This window comes from Monodon monoceros, unplaced genomic scaffold (genome assembly GCF_005190385.1).
Source record: "Monodon monoceros isolate NGI ecotype Baffin Bay Population unplaced genomic scaffold, NGI_Narwhal_1 Super_Scaffold_18, whole genome shotgun sequence".
NCBI classification, from domain to species: domain Eukaryota; kingdom Metazoa; phylum Chordata; class Mammalia; order Artiodactyla; family Monodontidae; genus Monodon; species Monodon monoceros.
In genome coordinates, this window is record NW_021703774.1 from 42,556,341 (window position 1) to 42,577,113 (window position 20,773).

The 20,773-nt window shown below is 36.8% G+C and overlaps 1 protein-coding gene across 1 annotated transcript in view; it reads right to left on the minus strand.

The window, feature by feature from the left end:
- ODR4 (odr-4 GPCR localization factor homolog) overlaps window positions 1-20,773 on the minus strand; it is a 117,019-nt gene that overhangs the window by 44,322 nt on the left and 51,924 nt on the right. Inside the window, exon 16 of the transcript XR_003794524.1 lies at window positions 9,498-9,561. The gene's annotated coding sequence lies outside the window, so the exon portion shown is untranslated. The remainder of the gene's footprint in view (window positions 1-9,497; window positions 9,562-20,773) is intronic.

Below are 20,773 nucleotides of genomic sequence, written 5' to 3' on the forward strand. Positions count from 1 at the left end.
CTCCACTCTCCTAAACGACTATTTTATGGCTTCTCTTTTTTCCTTAAAACATTTTGACCCCATGCCAAACACTTCACCTTGCCCATATTTCATTGAGAAAACAGAAATTATCAGATGAGCCCTACCTCACCTTTCCATTACCAATCTAAATTGTGCACCTTCATGTAAACACTGTTTCCATTGATGTTAAAATGGAAGAAGCTCACGCAGCTCAGCCCGACTGATCAAACTGTGCTATGGATCCTATGCTCACCCACACAGTAATTTTATTCCTGAAATTATTTCCCCTCTAACCGCATCATGTATTTCTCACTTTCTCTATGCTGTATTATTCATACTGGCTTACAACTGAGTTTTTAAATTGTCCACTATTTAAAATATGCCCCTTATAATTTAAAATTTCCAGCTATTCTTCACCTCTCTGCTTCCCTTTAAAATCACATCCCTTGGGGGACTTCCTGGTGGTCCAGTGGTAAAGAATCCACCTTCCAATGCAGGGGACGAGGGTTCGATCCCTGGTTGGGGAACTAAGATCCCACATGCCACGTTGCAACTAAGCCCACATGCCACAACTACTGAGCTCTAGCGCCTCAACGAGAGAGCCCACATGCCGCAAACTACAGAGCCCATGCACTCTAGAGCCCGCGCCACAAGAGAAGGGAAAACCCGCATGCCACAACTAGACAGAAGCCTGCGCACTACAACGAAGAGCCCATGCGCTGCAATGAAGATCCTGTGTGTCGCGACTAAGACCCAACAGAGCCAAAAATAATAAATAAGTAAATAAAATAAATATTTTAAAAAATTTTTAAATAAAATCACATCTCTTGAAAGAAGTGTCTAAAGTCATCATCTTTATTCCTCATTTCTAATTTTTTTCATCCCACTCCCATCAGGCCTTTGTCCCAAGCACTCTAATTACAGTTGTAATCACCTTGTCAAACTTAAGTTTATTCCTTATATGTCTTACTGTAACAGGGAAAGACAAATCTGACTCCATATTGGATCTATTTCTTTTACTTTAACCTTTGTATTATACTGTTTTTGTTGCAAGTTAATCACTAAAATAATGTTGCTTATAGCCTGAAATACACAGGATAGCCCATTCTCAAGGTGTTGACCTTTAAAGGTATAACACTTTTCCATTCATCTAGAGATATAAAGTTGCAGAATTGAGTATAACATTTGTCTTGTTGGAGGTTTATAGGAACACTGTGACGGGACTTACATGGACAGATGCAAGAACAAAGGATTCTGGCACCAAGAAGTTTGCAACAATCTACCACACCCCTTTCCCTTTTAGTATAAAACAAACCTGAATTCTAACTCAGGTGAGATGGTTCTTTGGGACATTAGTCCATCATCTTGGTCTGCTGGCTTTCTGAATAAAGTTGCTATTCCTTGCCCCAACAACTCATCTCTCGATTTATTGGCCTGTTGTACAGTGAACAGTATGAGTTTAGACTCAACATTATTCCTTATTTTATTCTATCTCCTATAAGCATGTGTCAGAGCTGACAACCTCCCCTATTTTTAAGTCACTTCCTTTGGCTTCTTTGAACACATCCTGCTTCTATCCTACTGACTATTCCTCTAAGTCTCCTTCTCTAACTTCTCTAAACATTCACCCTAGGTAACTCCCTCCTGTCTATAGTCTTAAATACCATTTATATTCAGACTGCTTTCAAACTCACATTTCCAGCTCTACCTCTCTCCTAGGCCCCAAAATCCTATGTCTCAACTGGAGGAAGGGAAGAAAAAGGGAAAAGAAGAATGAGAAAGAAAAAGAAGGTCTGCAATTATACTAGATATTGGTGATTCAAATATGGGTGAGATAGAATTCCTAACTGTGACCAGCTTACATTGACCAGTCCTTAACATGTAGTTACTGCAATAGGTAGTTTCTGCTTATGAATCCAAATTTCCATCTTCTATTCCTCTTTACCAATTGGGAAAGGAATTTTAAATACCCTATGGCCTATTTCTAAATTGATGAATGCTAGGAGGGAGACTGAAGTGTAATTATATATAAAATGAGGAGCTTTTTAAAAAGAGTTCCACATGTTTTCTCCTACTGAGTAACTGCTAATGAATTTATTAATCCGTTACAGAGTTCTCTGTTAGGGAATTACTGGACTTAAAAACCATAGCAAAAAACAGGATCCTTATACGTGATATTTATCATTTAAAAACTCCTTAGTGGAACAGGTCTTTTAGGGTGATATTAATTCGACGGACTGGAAGTAAATACTTAAAAAGATGATCACAAGGCAGTGGGGAAGGATAGTCAAACATGTATCTCAAAAGAGAACAATATTTTAAGATTAAGGTATAAGTTCTTTTCAATCACCAGTCATTATTAACTGCAGTGTAGTGTAGCTTTGTAGGGCAGAGGGAGAAAAGCATCACTTAATGGTGAAAGAAGACTCTCAACTATGGAAAAGAATAAAAATGAGTGCTTTGAAAGATTCCTGTTTAATGAAAGCTTTACTCTTGTAAGAAATGACCCACTGTGCATTAATTTAAAATAGAGAGCTAGCAAGCTTAAGCAGGACTAACCCCTGGAATGTATTTAACCCATAATTGCCAAAACAAAAGTAACTAGGTGGCACCTTTGTAAAGGGAGTAGTGATGATAGCAACCATTCTCAAAATAAGCACTCAGTGACTAATAGATGCCAGAGTGAAGCTTTGACGATAACACTCATCAGGAAGAGTCAGAAAAAAGGCAGGATTTGACTAGAATATTTGAAGCCCGCTGCTGCAGAAATCCTGGACTACAAACTCCCCTCATGTAAACACTTAATCTGCTGTGATATTTGGCAGGAGGAGAGGAAGAGATAATTTTTGTCTCAGCAAAAGAATGAAGTTTTAGATGTAGAGATTTAAAATGTCAAAACATGTCTCACAACAAACCACCCAAATAATAACTGGAATAGACTTGAAAAGAAGAGCCAAGAGTGTTAGTTGAAAAGTATTATAAATATAATAGGAAAATCTGTAGGAAACAGCAAAATTATCTTGGAAAGTGAGAAGATTTTTCATTAGTTTACAATATTTATTGATAAGCTGCAATGTGCCATGCAATGTCCTTGACCCTAGGGAGCTCAAGGTAAAGAAAACAGACATTTAAGCAAGCAGATGATAAATGCATCTACATTTGTATCTAAATCTATGTCTATATTAGTAGTGGTAGTTAATATCCTGAGCACTGGTGCCAGACTTCCTAGGTTTGAATCTACTCACTAATTTTGTGATCTTAGGCAAGTTAGTTAACCTCTCTATACTTGTTTCTTCATCTGTAAAATAAGAATAATAATAGCACATTTTGGAAAATATGAGTAAATCGTCTAAACTATTTAGAACAGCACCTGTCACATAATAAACAATACCCAATGTTATTATTATTGTTATAATTACTAACAGTTATATATGAAGTAAAATGGTAACACAGTACATAAATATAAGATCTTAAAGATATGCTTACATAAATAGAAGCTCATTTATGAAGAAGTTTGAATGCGATTATCTATCCCAAACACACCACTCACATTCCTCTATATAAGGAACTTATTTTAAAAATCTATATATTTGAATTGAAAGAGAAAGATCCTAAAAACAACCTGCCATATCAAATTGACTGTAGATACCACAATAAATATAAATTAAATTAGTTCTGAAAACAGAAGTGCCAAACAAACATTAACATCAAATAAGAAAGAAATTTACAGAATTTTGAGGAGTTTTATACTGAATTTATTGCAGAATATAATTACAGTCATATACCTAGCTGCTCAAATATATCTAGTAAGCTATTATCTTATAATGAAAATTTGATGTGTTTTTCTTTGTTCTTTTTTCAAATACTCTACAAATATTTGAGTATCTAATAAATGCGCGGAATTATGTTAGATAATAGAGGGTGGTAATTAAAATGGGTAAGATATAGTCATTTCAGGACTTGCAATTAGGAGCACATATTTCTGAAATTTAAAAAGATTGGGATTTATTTTTATTTTGTTTATTACTGTCTAAGGTCTTATATTCTGGAACCCAGCTGATATAGAATTTCAGTGAAGGAATTGTCATCCACTCATGCCTCTCTGATTAGCTAACACACTGTCGTATCTATTCAGTTCCTCCTTTACTTTCACTACTCTTTTAAAAATCTTCAATTTCATTATACCATTCTCTGATGACAGGCATCTACCCCTCAAGCTCTCTCAGTCCTTTACTCCCAACGCACATTCTTTAGGACCTCTAATTTCTCAATCTTGTCTTTTTAACACTATCTCCATTTTCATGATTTCTGTCCTTCCCATGTAGCTTAGACACTTGGAAGATGACATCAACCACCTTCCTGTTAGCACACTCCATATTTCATCCTGTTATTCTTCCAAAGCATTTCTCTTTTAAATCCCCAAATTTCTGGACATTTCAACTAGAGTCCATAGCTTATCCAGCAAATAATTCCCTCTTCCATTTCCCACAGTCACCATTTCATCCTTTATCATTCCCTGTCAGTCTTCCTCTCACAAATCCTTCCCCCTCTGAACAAATGACATTGCCTTCAACATCACAGAAGAAATCGAGCCTCCTCAGCAAGAACTTCCCTAATGATTTACCCCACATATATTAATCCTCTATTCACCATTTCATTGTTCTCAAAGATGTCTCTCTGTACAAGGCTAATCCTGCCATCTGTGATTTTAATCAGATTATATCACATTCAAATTTCACAACTTTTTTGCTTATATTATACAATTTTTCTTCTCTTTCTATATTAACTTCTTATTCACAACCTAAAATTAAGTCTACATCTCTCATTAAATTTATTTTCTCTAGTTCTTCAGAATTTTCACTAGCTATGATGCTCTCTAGCATTCTCCTTCCCTTCACTGCCACACTCTTGAAAAAAGAATCCATGTCCTTAATCTTTTTCTTTCTTTCTTTCCATTTACTTCTCCACCTCTCTTCCTCAACCACTCCACTAAAAGTGATTCTAACAAAGATCAACAATGACCTCTGTGTCAGGCAGGTTTCTGGCAAGAAACAGCACAAACAGAAAAGGTATGATTGAAAGGAGTATAATGAAGAGACTGTGTGTATACAAGAATGTAGGCAGGAAACTAACAGGGGATGGTAAAGCACCACAGGGCTAGCAACAGGTGAAAGTGACTACTACCCCCAGGCCTTGAGGAAACCAGAGAGACATAGTTATAGGAAAGTGCTGCCCAATAGGAGCTTTAGTTGTTGGGAGAGAACACTGCCCCTGCCAATCTGTGACCTAGGATGGAGAGAGATATCAAAATAAATAACAGGAGTTACCTCTCTTTCTGTTCTCTTATCTCTCCTCAGTGCCTCCCATTGTCCAAACCCAACCAGAAGCCAGAGGGAAAAAGAACATTGTTGATGTGTGTTAGGTCAACTTTCCCTGGGCACAAAGCAGGTTGGAGAAGGATAGAAAGTCATTCTTAAGGGGCAAATGTGGAATATAAAACACAGCCACCTAACACCAAACACACTAGACTCTATAATCCTCATCTTGGCTTTTGGCTTCATTGAATGCTGGTGACCACTCTCAAGTTCAAATCCTTTCCTCCCAGGTTAACACGCCTCTTACAACAATGGACAAATCATCCAGCCAGAAAATCAATCAGAGAACACTGGCCTTAAATGACACATTAGACTAATGGACTTAATAGATATATATAGAATATGCCATTCAAAGCAGCAGAATACACATTCTCTTCAAGTACACATGGGATACTCTCCAGGATATATCACATGCTAGGCCACAAAACAAGCCTTGGTAAATTTAAGAAAAGTGAAATCATGTCAAGTATCTTTTCTGACCATATAGCTATGAGACTAGAAATCAACTACAAGAAAAAAACTTCAAACACATGGGGGCTAAATAATATGCTACTAAACAATCAATGGATTGTTGAAGAAATCAAAGAAGAATTTAAAAAATACCTGGAGACAAATGAAAACATAAATACAACAATCAAAAATCTATGGGACAAAGCAAAAGCAGTTCTAAGAGGGAAGTTTATGGTGACACATGCTTACCTCAGGAAACAAGAAAAATCTCAAATAAACAGCCTAACCTTACATCTAAAGGAACTAGCAAAAGAAAAACAAACAAAACCCAAAGTTGGTAGAAGGCAAGAAATAATAAAGAATCAGAGCAGGAATAAATAAAATAGAGACTAAAAGAACAATAGAAAAGATCAATGAAACTAAGAGCTGGCTCTTATAATAAACAAAATTGATAAACCCCTAGCCAGGCTCATCAAGAAAAAAACAGAGAGGACCAAAATCAGTAAAATCAGAAATGAAAAAGGAGAAGTTAGAATGGAAACCACAGAAATACAAAGGATCATAGGAGTCTACTATGAGCAACTATATTCCAATAAAATGGACATCCTAGAAGAAGTGGACAAATTCCTAGAAATGTACAATCTCCCAAGACTGAACCAGGAAGAAATAGAAGATATGAACAGAACAATTACCAGTAATGAAATTGAATTAGTAATTTAAAAACTCCCAACAAACGAAAGTCTAGGACCGTATGGCTTCACAGATGAATTCTACCAAACTGTTCCAAAAAATTGCAGGGGAAGGAACACTTCTGAACTCACCCTATGAAGCTATCACCGTAATACCAAAACCAGACAAAGATATCACAAAGAAAATTACAGGCCAATATCACTGATGAACATAGATGCAAAACTCCTCAACAAAATATTAGCAAACTGAATCCAATAAGACATTAAAAGGATCATAAAACTTGACCAAGTGGGATTTACTCCAATGATGAAAGGATGCTTCGGGGCTTCCCTGGTGGCACAGTGGCTAAGAACCTGCCTGCCAATGCAAGGTACACAGGTTCAAGCCCTGGTCTGGGAAGATCCCACATGCCATGGAGCAACTAAAGTCCGTGTGCCACAACTACTGAACCTGCACTCTAGAGCCTGTGAGCCACAACTGCTGAGCCCGTGTGCCACAACTACTGAAGCCTGTGCACCTAGAGCCCATGCTCCACAACAAGAGAAGCTACTGCAATGAAAAGTCTGCGCACCTCAACGAAGAGTAGCCCCCACTCGTCAAAACTAGAGAAAGCCTGCACGCAGCAATGAAGACCCAACATAGCCAAAAATAAATAAATTTAAAAAATTGTTTTTCAAAAGAAAGGATGCTTCAATATCCACAAATTAATCAATGTGATACACCACAATAACAAATTGAAGAATAAAAACCATATAATCATTTGAATAAATGCAGAAAAAGCTTTTGGTAAAATTCAAGATCCATTTCCAGAAAGTGGGCATAGAGGGGACATACCTCAACATAATAAAAGCCATATATGATAAGCTCACAACTAACCTTATACTTAATGGTGAAAAGCTGACAGCATTTCCTCTAAGATCAGGAACAAGACAAGTGTGCCCATTCTAGTCAATTTTATTCAACATAGTAATAGAAGACCTAGCCACAAAAATCAGACCAGCAAAAGAAATAAAATGAATCCAAATTGGAAATGAAGAATTAAAGCTGTCACTGTTTGCAGATGACATGATACTGTACTTAGGAAATCCTAAAGACACCACCAAAAAACTACTAAAGCTCATCAATCGGTAAAGTTGCAGGACACAAAATTAATATACAGAAATCTGTTGCATTTCTATACACTAACAATAAACTATCAAAAAGAGAAATTAAGGAAACAATCCCATTTGCAATCACATCAAAAAGAACAAAATATCTAGGAATAAACCTACCTAAGGATGTAAAAGACCAATACTAAAAAATTAAGACACTGATGAAAGAGATTGAAGATGACACAAACAGATGGAAAGATATACTATGTTCATGGATTTGAGGAATTAATATTGTTATAATGAACATACTACTAAAGGCCATCTACAGATTCAATGCAATCCCTATCGAAAACCAATGGCATTCTTCATTATTTTAAAATTTGTACTGAAACACAAAAGACTTTGAATAGTAAAACAATCTTGAGAAAGAACAACAGAGCTGGAGGTATCATGCATTTTGACTACAGACTATTACAAAACTACAGTAATCAAAACAGTGTGGCACAGGCACAAAAACAAATATAGATCAATGGAACCGGACAGAAAGCCCAGAGATAAACTCATGCACATATGCTCACTTTATCTTTGATAAAGGAGGCAAGAATATACAGTGGAGAAAAGACAACCTCTTCAATAAGTGGTGCTGGGAAAACTGGACAGCTACATGTAAACAGAGATACAGAGAACAAATTAGTGGTTACCAGTGGGGAAAGGGAAGAGGGGAGGAGCAAGATAGGGATATGGGATTAAGAGATATAAACCATTATGTAAAAATAGATAAGGAACAAGAATATATTGTACAGCACTGGGAATTTTAGCCATTATTTTCTAATAACTTTTAATGGAGTATATTCTATAAAAAGTGTGAAACACTATGTTGTATACCTGAAACTAATGTAATATTGTAAATCAACTATACCTCAATTTAAATTATTTTAATTAAAAAAATACTTAACAGCAATGATTTAGTCAACTTTCAAGAGTTTGATCCCTAACTGAATGTTGGAATCCTAAAAAGATTATAAAGACTACTATGGTATTGACACAAGTTTAGATAAAGACCTGCAGGTTTTATGACAAAAGTTATTATTTTTACAGCAATTAGACTTGAAAAAATTTGGTATATATATGCTATTTCAATAACTCTTGTGCCTTTAGCAAGAAAATTTGAGAAGTTATTTAAGAACAACTACATTTGTCATGGGCAGCTGTTTGTATATCCTGTTATGAAAGTAAAGCACCTCACAAACAAATTAAATATTAAATTACTGAAACAAATATAAAGGCAAAAACACCATGTAAGTTGTGATTACTAAAGAATTCATGTGAAGGTAATACTATCCATACTATGCAGTAGTAGCTTTGGAGATTCCAAATAACATAGCTAACCTTTTTATAATGTGTTATAAGATCTATAAGAATTTCACATACATTACCTCATTTGATTCTCACAATTCCTCTATGAGATAGGCAGAGCAATATTTTTAATACATCCTGCTCAAGGACAGAGACAATTTTTTTCAGCTTATTTGGGGTATAATTGACAAAATTGTAAGACATCTAAAGTATACAACATGATGGTTTGATATACATATACACTGTGAGAGGATCTCCCCCACCACCAATCAAGTTAACTAACACAGAGGGTGGAGGAATTGAAGTGTTTGTGGTTAGTTCACTTGTCCAGGTTTATACAGCTAATAAGATGTAGAGTTTGAATTTAGTGCCTAGTGCCTACACTATTCACATTACATCACACTCCTCACAAAGCAGTCACCAGTACAAAGAATACAGGAACAACCAAATATGGGATTCTGTAAGATTAGAAAATATGTTTTAATATATTCAAGTCCATATGGCAATTCTACAGAAAAAACAAAACAAAATTTACCTGGAATCCAGACAAAGCTTCAGTAAGTCTCACAACTCCAACAACTAATGCAGTGGCCATGGCCCTGGGCAGAGAAAACAAGGTTAAGTATACACTAATCTCAGTTTTCAATTGTAGGCTTTCCTTATTTGGGCAATAACATTTAGAGAAAACATTGCATCTTATCTTTACTTGAGGTTCTCAGTTATAATGAGTGTCAAAGTCCTTGTATCTTTCAGGGCTCTTTTACTTTGCCATAGTATGTAAGACAATGCTTCAAAAATTAGTTTTCACAAAACCAGGTGTTTCACCCTAGCTTATTTTATTTCTCAGAGTGTCCATCCCCACTCCCAATCCCTGAACACATACTAGTTTGATTTAATCATGGTATCTCAAAAATAATAATTCGTTTTTAAACGTTCACATTTGTTCATTGCTGACAACATATAATTAACTCCCCTACACTGTTCCTGTTCCAACAAATTAATGCACTTTCAACAGGCAATGATAATCACCCATGAAATTCAACTGACTAGGCAACTTAAATTACAGAGGCTTACATAATAAGCTACATAAGTCTCAAGAAGTTCAGAAGAATAAGACCATGGCTTTACACTATATTTATCATTTATTAAAAATACAGATGCCATTTTTGCCCATCATGTTCCTACTTTGAGTGTTTAAGGAGAAGAGGGATTTATAAATAATTTTGTTGTAGCTTTTGTTTTTGTGGAGGAATGGAAAGGAATTTTAAACCTGATTTGACTTTTCCTGAGGTGAATAGCAGTGAATTGCTATCCATTTAAAATGAGCATTATCTTCTAAGTGGCAAAGTGAAAATTTAAAGTAGAAACAGTTCCGAACATAACAATAGTAACAAAAACATAAATGATTTAAACTCACTAGTTAAAAGGCACATATTCTCAAATTAGACTTTAAAAATCAAGGTACTTGATATTCAAAAGAAATACATTTAAAACATAATGACACAGAAGCAAAAAGAACTACAATCCTGCAGCCTGTGGAAATAAAACCACATTCACAAAAAGATAGACAAAATAAAAAGCAGAGGACTCTCTACCAGGTGAAGGAACAAGATAAAACACCAGAAAAACAATTAAATGAAGTGGAGATAGGCAATCTTCCAGAAAAAGAATTCAGAATAATTATGGTGAAGATGACCCAGGACCTCAGAAAAGGAATGGAGGCAAAGATAGAGAAGAGGCAAGAAATGTTTAACAAAGACCTAGAAGAATTGAAGAAATAACACCTAGAAGAATTAAAGAACAAACAAACAGAGATGAACAATACAACAACTGAAATGAAAAATACAATAGAGGAATCAATAACAGAATAACTGAGGCAGAAGAATGGATAAGCGACCTGGAAGACAGAATGGTGGGATTCACTGCTGTGGAACAGAATTAAGAAAAAAGAATGAAAAGAAATGAAGACAGCCTAAGAGACCTCTGGGACAACATTAAATGCAACAACATTCGCATTATAGGGGTCCCAGAAGGAGAAGAGAGAGAGAAAGGACCTGAGAAAATATTTGAAGAGATTAGAGTTGAAAACTTCTCTAACATGGGAAAGGAATAGGCACCCAAGTCCAGGAAGCACAGAGAGTCACAGGCAGGATAAAACCAAGGAGAAACAGGCAGAGACACATAGCAATCAAATTGGCAAAAATTAAAGACAAAGAAAAATTATTAAAGTCAACAAGGGGAAAACAACAAATAACATAGAAGGGAACTCCCATAAGGTTAACAGCTGATTTCTCAGCAGAAACTCTGCAAGCCAGAAGGGAGTGACATGATATATTTAATCTTGCTGGGAAAGATTACTCTACCCAGCAAGGATCTCATTCAGATTCTATGGAGAAATCAAAAGCGTTAGAGACAAGCAAAAGTGAAGAGAATTCAGCACCACCAAACAAGCTCTACAACAAATGCTGAAGGAATTTCTCAAAGTGGGAAGAAAAGGACCTACAAAAACAAACCCAAAACAGTTAAAGAAATGGTGATAGGAACATACATATTGATAATCACCATAAAAGTGAATGGATTAAATGCTCCAACCAAAAGACACAGGCTCGCTGAATGGATACAAAGGCGAGACCTATATATATGCTGTCTATAAGAAAGTAGGGGGATGGAAAAAGATATTCCATGCAAATGGAAATCTAAAGAAAGCTGGAGTAGCAATACTCATATCAGATAAAATAGACATTAAAATAAAGAATGTTACAAGAGACAAGGAAGGACACTACATAATGATCAAGGGATCAATCCAAGAAGAACATATAACAATTATAAATATACATGCACCCAACATAGGAGCACCTCAATACATAAGGCAACTGCTAACAGCTATAAGAGAGGAAATCGACAGTAACAAAATAATAGTGGGGGACATTAGCACCTCACTTACACCAATGGACAAATCATCCAAAATGAAAATAAATAAGGAAACAGAAGCTTTAAATGACACAATAGACCAGATAGATTTAATTGATATTTATAGGACATTTCATCCAAAAACAGCAGATTATGCTTTCTTCTCAAGTGTGCACAGAACATTCTGCAGGATAGATCACATCTTGGGTCACAAATCAAGCCACAGTAAATTTAAGAAAATTGAAATCATATCAAGCATCTTTTCTGACCACAACTCTATGAGATTAGAAATCAATTACAGGGGAAAAAAACGTAAAAAGCACAAACACATGGAGGCTAAAAAATACGTTACTAAATAACCAAGAGATCACTGAAGAAATCAAAAACTACCTAGAGACAAATGACAATGAAAACACGATGATCCAAAACCTATGGGATGCAGCTAAAGCAGTTCTAAGAGGGAAGTTTATAGCCATACAAGCCTAAATCAAGAAACAAGAAACATCTCAAATAAACAGTCTAACCTTACACCTAAAGGAACTAGAGAAAGAAGAACAAACAAAACCCAAAGTTAAAAGAAGGAAAGAAATCATAAAGATAAGAGCAGAAATAAATGAAATAGAGACAAAGAAAACAATAGCAAAGATCAATAAAACTAAAAGCTGGTTCTTTGAGAAGATAAACAAAATTGATAAACCTTTAACCAGACTCATCAAGAAAAAGAGGGAGAGGACTCAAATCAATAAAATTAGAAATGAAAAAAGAGAAGTTACAATGCACACTGCAGAAATACAAAGCATCCTAAGAGACTACTACAAGCAACTCTATGCCAATAAAATGGACAACCTGGAAGAAATGGACAAATTCTTTGAAAGGTATAACCTTCCAAGACTGAACCAGGAAGAAACAGAAAATATGAACAGACCAAACACAAGTAATGAAATTGAAACTGTGATTAAAAATCTTCTAACAAACAAAAGCCCAGGACCAGATGGCTTCACAGGTGAATTCTAAAAACATTTAGAGAAGAGCTAACACCTATCCTTCTCAAACTCTTCCAAAAAATTGCAGAGGAAGAAAAACTCCCAAACCCATTCTACAAGAACACCATCACCCCGATACCAAAATGAGACAAAGATATTACAAAACAAGAAAATTAGAGACCAATATCACTGATGAATACAGATGCAAAAATCCTCAACAAAATACTAGCAAACAGATTCAAACAACACATTAAAAGGATCATACACCATGATCAAGTGTGATTTATCCCAGGGATGCAAGGATTCTTCAATATACACAAATCAATTAATGTGATAAACCATATTATAACCCTGAAGAATAAAAACCATAAGATCATTCTCAATAGATGCAGAAAAAGCTTGTGACAAAATTCAACACCGATTTATGATAAAATCTCTCCATAAAGTGGGCATAGAGGGAACCTACCTCAACATAATAAAGGCCATATATGACAAAACCCACAGTAAACATCATTACCAATAGTGAAAAACTGAAAGCATTTCCTCTAAGGTCAAGAACAAAACAAGGATGTTCATTCCCGCCACTCTTATTTCAACATAGTTTTGGAAGTCCTAGCCATGGCAATCAGAGAAGCAAAATAAATAAAAGAAATACAAATTGGAAAAGAAGAAGTGAAAGTGTCACTGTTTACAGATGACACAGTACTATACATATAGAATCCTAAAGATGCCACCGGAAAACTACTCGAGCAAATGAATGAATTTGGTAAAGTGGCAGAATATAAAACTAATGAACAGAAATCTCTTGCATTCCTATACATTAAGAACTATAGACCAGAAAGAGAAATTAAGGAAACAATCCCATTCACCACTGCCACAAAAAGAATAAAGTACCTGGGAAAAACCTACCTAAGGAGACAAAAGACCTGTATGCAGAAAACTATAAGACACTGATGAAAGAAATCAAAGATGACACAAACAGATGGAGAGCTGTACCATGTTCTTGGATTGGAAGAATCAATATTGTGAAAATGACTATACTACCCAAAGCAATCTACAGATTCAATGCAATCTCTATCAAATCAGCAATGGAATTTTTTACAGAACTAAATAAAAAAATCTTAAAATTTGTATGGAAACACAAAAGGTCCCGAATAGCCAAAGCAATCTCTGGGGGAAAAATGGAGCTGAAGGAATCAGAGTCCCTGATTTCAGACTTACTACAAAGCTACAGTAATCAAGACAGTATGGTACTGGCACAAAAACAGAAATATAGATCAATGGAAATCCCATTGCATTAGGACAGAAATCCTAGAGATAAACCCATGCACCTATGGTCAACTAATCTATGACAAAGGAGGCAAGGATATACAATGGAGAAAAAATCTCTTCAGTAAGTGGTGCTGGGAAAACTAGACAGCTACATGTCAAAGAATGAAATTAGAACACTCCCTAATACCATACACAAAAATAAACTCAAAATGGATTAGAGACCTAAATGTAAGACCGGACACTATAAAACTCTTAGAGGAAAACATAGGAAGAACACTCTTTGACATAAATCACAGCAAGATCCTTTTTGACCGACCTCCTAGAGAAATGGAAGTAAAAACAAAATTAAACAAATGGGACCTAATGAAACTTAAAAGCTTCTGCACAGCAAAGGAAACTATAAACAAGAGGAAAAGACCACCCTCAGAATGGGAGAAAATATTTGCAAATGAATCAGTGGACAAAGGATTAATCTCCAAAATATATAAACAGCTCATGCAGTTCAACATTAAAAAAGCAAACAACCCAATCAAAAAATGGGCACAAGACCTAAACAGACATTTCTCCAAAGAAGACATACAGATGGCCAAGAGGCACATGAAAAGCTGCTCAACATCACTAATTATTAGAGAAATGCAAATCAAAACTACTATGAGGGATCACCTCACACCAGTTAGAATGGGCATCATCAGAAAATTTACAAAGAACAAATGCTGGAGAGGGTGTGGAGAAAAGGGAACCCTCTTGCACTATTGGTGGGAATGTAAATTGATACAGCCCCTATGGAGAACAGTATGGAGGTTCCTTAAAAAACTAAAAATGGAATTACCATATGACCCAGCAATCCCACTACTGGGCATATACCCAGAGAAAACCAAAATTTAATAGAACCCATGCAGCCCAATGTTCATTGCAGCACTGTTTACAATAGCCAAGTCATGGTAGCAACCTAAATGCCCATCAACAGATGAATGGATAAAGAAGATGTGGTACATATATACAATGGAATATTACTCAGCCATAAAAAGGAACAAAACTGGGTCTTTTGTAGAGACGTGGATGGACCTAGAGACTGTCATACAGAGTGAAGTAAGTCAGAAAGAGGAAAAGAAATATCGAATATTAACGCATATATGTGGAATCTAGAAAAATGGTAACAATGAACCAGTTTGCAAGGCAGAAATGGAGACATAGATGTAGAGAACAAACGTATGGACACCAAGGGGGAAAGCGGGGCAGGGTGGGGTGGTGTTGGGATGAACTGGGAGATTAGGATTGATATATATACACTAATATGTAAAAAATGGATAACTAATAAGAACCTGCTGTATAAAAAAATAAAATAATATTCAACAAAAAAGAAAAAAATATTAGGACACAAAAGTTGGAAGTAAAATAATGGAAAAGTTATAACAAGAAAATAATTTTTTAAAGCACAAATCACTAAATTAATATCAGACAAAATAAGCTTAAAGAGAAAAAGCATTATTATAGAAATGGTCATCACATAATGATAATATGGTACATTTCACCAGGAAAATCTATCAATTTTAAACTTACACGTACCTAATAAAATGTCATAAAATATACACAGTACAAATTAATAAAATACAAGGAGAGGAACTTCCTGATGGTCCAGTGGCTAAGACTCCATGCTTCCAGTGCAGCGGGTGTGTGTTCAATCCCTGGCTGGGGAACTAAGATCCCATATGGTTCAGCCAAAAAAAATTTTTTTTAATTAAAATTTTTTAATAAAATAAAATGCACGGAGAAAGTGACTAATCCACCATCAGAGATTTCAGTTCAGTTCTTTCAATCTTTAATAGATCAAATAACAAAAAATTATTATCTATGTAGATATTTACCACATAAACAAGCTTGATCTAAGGGACATATAAAACAGTGCAACCAAGAATTAGTGAATTAACCATTTTTTCCCAGCTAGCACACAAAGATTTTCAAAAGTTGATAAATTATGTCACTATTAGATTACATTTTAGCACACTGAGATTAAATCTGCCATGATTCTCAAGCTTGCATTCAACACAGTCAACAACCAAAGCGAAAGCTCCCCAACCTCTTCCCATTCATTACTGCTTGCCCACTCCCAACTTGCTGTTTGCCATAATACTCTACTGTACCATTATCCCCATTCACTTACATTTCCCCTCTAAAAGCAGCACACTTCCCTTTATTTTCAGCCTTTTCTCTAAGCATTCCTTCTACATCTTTGCCATAAGTAAAACCTAGTTCTTCAAAGAAAGTACCCTTTCCCTTTATTGCTTTCAAGTGGTGATTGTTTATTCTTTCAAAATCCAAACAGCATTTACACTGTAGATCATTGTTCCCACTTGCTTCTGTAAAAAATCTTATGTCCTTTTTAAAAGGGTCATGCTGCTTGTCTGTATCATTTTTCCTCCATCCTTGGAACTGTCAAGTAATGATATTCTAATCACTCTCCCTCATTTATCAAAATTTTGATACTCAATTCACACAGCCTTCTCTTATGCTTCAAGTTCTATTATCATGTTGGGTATTATCATTATTCTAGCAGACCACCCTTCCATAATATGGACTCTGCTCCTTGACCTCCTCATCTCTTGACCTCCAATAACCTACTTTACATCAGCCACTCACTTCGTTTGCTATCATCTATGTGTTTCTTTCCAAATCACTATTACAAGCATTCTTGCTTATGATCACAATCATGTCTCCATATTTACCTGTCAACTACATGTGGGATCTTAGTTCCCCAACCAGGGATTGAACCTGTCTGTGACCCCTGCAGTGGAAGTGTGGAGTCTTAACCACTGGACTGCCAGGGGTGTCCCTCAACTATCAAAATTTTAAGTCTTTTATTTTTTCTCGATCTCCATGGCACTGATGCACTTACAATTCACCAGAACATTCTCTTTCTTTCTCTCTCACGGTGTTCTCTCCCATTTCTCTCTCTTCAATTTTTTATTCAGTTTAGATTTCATAGTTCATCCTTTAAATAATATCCTTTAAATAACAGTATTGACAATATCTTACATTTCTTAGCCTTTCTTTGCTTTCAGCTTATCTGTTGGACGACACCCTCAAATGCTGCTATTTACTTTTTCTATTCTTAAAACTGAGAAGTCAAAGACTACTGGGGGCAAAATAATATAAGTTCATTCATTTATTATTACTAACCTCAAATGGGGCTTTACCACTGTCTGGTAATCCTGCTATGTTTGTTTGTTCGAATTGACCTCCCATTATTTGCAATAAGTCTTTGAAATCTTCTCTATGCTCCTCTTTCTTCACTCACAGTAGATGACCTTGCCAACTTCATAGAGATCTGAAGCCATCAGATAAAATTATCTTTAACTTTCCACTACTGAACCTATAAGTCTATATACACATGCACTAACTTTCTTCTCTCTCTGAGCTATTACATTAGAATAGATGTTCCTTCTCTCAAGGCCAATGCTTTAGAGACTATCCCCTTCCACCTTTGCAGGAATCTTACTTTCATGTTTTCTTCTGTATGGTCATCCCTCTTGCTTCTGCATATTCAATCCCTCCCTTTCATCAGTATCTTTCCCCTGAATATGTATACGCCCCACTACTATGTTTAGCAAATTACTTTCCTGAACCTCAATTTCTGAATTGTTAAAGTATGATAAAAATGAAAATACTTTGTAAACTGTAAAGCACTACACAATGAGAGTTAGTTTAATGTTAGAATTTGTTTCAACCTACAAGATCAAAGCAATTAAGTGATTTCCCAAGGTTTTGTTTCCTAATTGAAAGACCTAGGGATACAACTCAACTCTCCATTATCAACAGCTATTATTTCATTTATAATTAAAATCTAGAAAATTATTTTCAGTAGTACTAACTTGAAAGCACAGAAATATTTTTTAAATGACATAATTTTTGTTTAGATATAGATATTGCAGTCAGCATCTTAGTTTATTGACATTCAGAATTTTTTTTTTTTTTTTTTTGTGGTACGCGGGCCTCTCACTGTTGTGGCCTCTCCTGTTGTGGAGCCGCTCTGCGGCATGTGGGATCTTCCCAGACCGGGGCACGAACCTGTGTCCCCTGCATCGGCAGGCGGACTCTCAACCACTGCACCACCAGAGAAGCCTAACCTTCAGAATTTTAATCATGGTGACAGGCATCAGGCGTATCTACAACTAAATTGGATTTGACTAAAATAGAATCTGAGCTGATTAAAGTACCTTCATCTGTATCATCAAGTTTCCCTTCACAATTCTGTAAACATAAGATCTCCTTAACAAACTGAACAAATGGATTGAAAAATCTTTTCCTAAAAAGAGTATATATATATATATACGGGTAGGAATAAGTTAGGAGTATGGGATTTATGCACCATTATATATGAAATAGATAAACAAAAAGGATTTACTGTATATAGCACAGGAAACTATATTCAATATCTTGCAATAACCTGGAAAATCTTCTGAAAAAAAACCATATATGTGTGTGTGTGTGTGTGTGTGTGTGTGTGCATGCACGTATAACTGAATCACTTTGCTGTATAGCTGAAACTAAAACATTGTAAATCAACTATATTTCAATAAGAATTTTTAAAAAACACAAATTCACATACACACACATATGCACACACAAAAGAAAAATATTTTCCTAAAAGGTAAGCCTTTCTAATTAAGAATTTTTGTACAGGGCTATTTTGGGATCAGAATTTAAGTAGTTCCACAGTACAGTATAAACTCTACCTTTATTTGATGGGGCTAATTACGTAAAATATTTACAAAATATTTTTACAAAGATGAAAAAATAAGGAATAATCTGATTATTGAGATAGGTAATAGTTACCCAAATGTCTACTCTTCCTAACTATATGTCCTTGGATACAACATATAATAATCAATGTGTGGGGACCTTCAAGATGGCGGAGGAGTAAGATATGGAGATCACCTTCCTCCCCACAAATACATCAAACATACATCTACATGTGGAACAACTCCTACAGAACACCTACTGAATGCTGGCAGAAGACCTCAGACTTCCCAAAAGGCAAGAAAATCCCCACGTACCTGGGTACGGCAAAAAAAAGAAAAAGAAAAAACAGACAAAAGAATAGGAATGGGACCTGCACCTCGGGGAGGGAGCTGTGAAGGAGGAAAAGTTTCCACACACTAGGAAGCCCCTTCACTGGTGGAGATGGGGTGTGGGCGGGGGGGATGCTTCAGAGCCACGGAGGAGAGCGCAACAGGGCTGCAGAGGGCAAAGCAGAGAGATTCCTGCACAGAGGATCAGTGCTGACCAGCACTCACTGGTCTAAGAGGCTTGTCTGCTCACCCTCCGGGGCGGGTGGGGGCTGGAAGCTGAGGCTCAGGCTTCGGAGGTCGGATCCCAGGGAGAGGACTGGGGTTGGCTGTGTGAACACAGCCTGAAGGGGTCTAGTGCGCCACAGCTAGCCGAGGGGGAGTACGGGAAAAAGTTTGGACCTGCCTCAGAGGCAAGAGACCATTGTTTCAGGGTGTGCGAGGAGAGGGGATTACTTTCCCGTCTGACCACAGAAGGCACAGTACCACCTAAATGAGCTCCAGAGACACGGCTTTCAGCTCGGAGACCAGAGACGGGGATGAAACGCTAACGCTGCTGCTGCAGCCACCAAGAAGCCTGTGTGCAAGCACAGGTCACTATCCACATGCCCCACCCCTCCCCCCACCACGGGAGCCTGTGCAGCCCACCACTGCCAGGGTCCCGTGGTACAGGGACAACTTCCCCGGGAGAACACACAGCATGACTCAGGTTGTTGTAACGTCATGCTGGTCTCTGCTGCTGCAGGCTCGCCCTGCATTCCAGTTATAACTACCGTACCCCTCCCTCCCCTTGGCCTGAGTGAGCCAGAGCCCCCTAATCAGCTGCTGCTTTACCCCATCCTGTCTGGGCAGGAACAGAAGCCTTAGGACAACCTACATGAGGAGGTGGGGCCAAAACCAAAGCTGAATGCCAGGAGCTGTGAGAACAAAGAAGAGAAAGGGAAATTTCTCCATGCAGCCTCAGGAGCAGCGGATTCAATTGCCACAATGAACCTGAGGTACCCTGCATCTGTGGAATACCTGAATAGACAACAAATCATCATAAAATTGAAGCGGTAGACTTTGGGAGCAACTGTAGACTGGGATTTGCTGTCTGTGACCGACTTGTTTCTGATTTTTATGTTTATCTTAGTATAGTTTTGTTTTGTTTTTCTTTTTGTTTTTCTGGTACACGGGCCTCTCACTGTTGTGGCCTCTCCCATTGCGGAGCACAGGCTCCAGACGCGCAGGCTCAGTGGCCATGGCTCACGGGCCTAGCCGCTCTGCAGCATGTGGGATCCTCCCCGACTGGGGCATGAACCCGCGTACCCTGCATTATCAGGCGGACTCTCAACCACTGCGCCACCAGGGAAGCCCTATCTTAGTATAGTTTTTAGCACTTGTTATCATAGGTGGATTTGTGTATTGGTTTGGTTGCTCTCTATTTTTAAATTACTTTATTTTAATAAATTTTTTATTTTATTTTATTCAAAAAAATTTTTTCCTTTCCTTTTTTCTCACTTTTCTTCTGAGCCATGTGGTTGACAGGGTCTTGGTGCTCCAGCCTGATGTCAGGCCTGAGCCTCTGAGGTGGGAGAGCT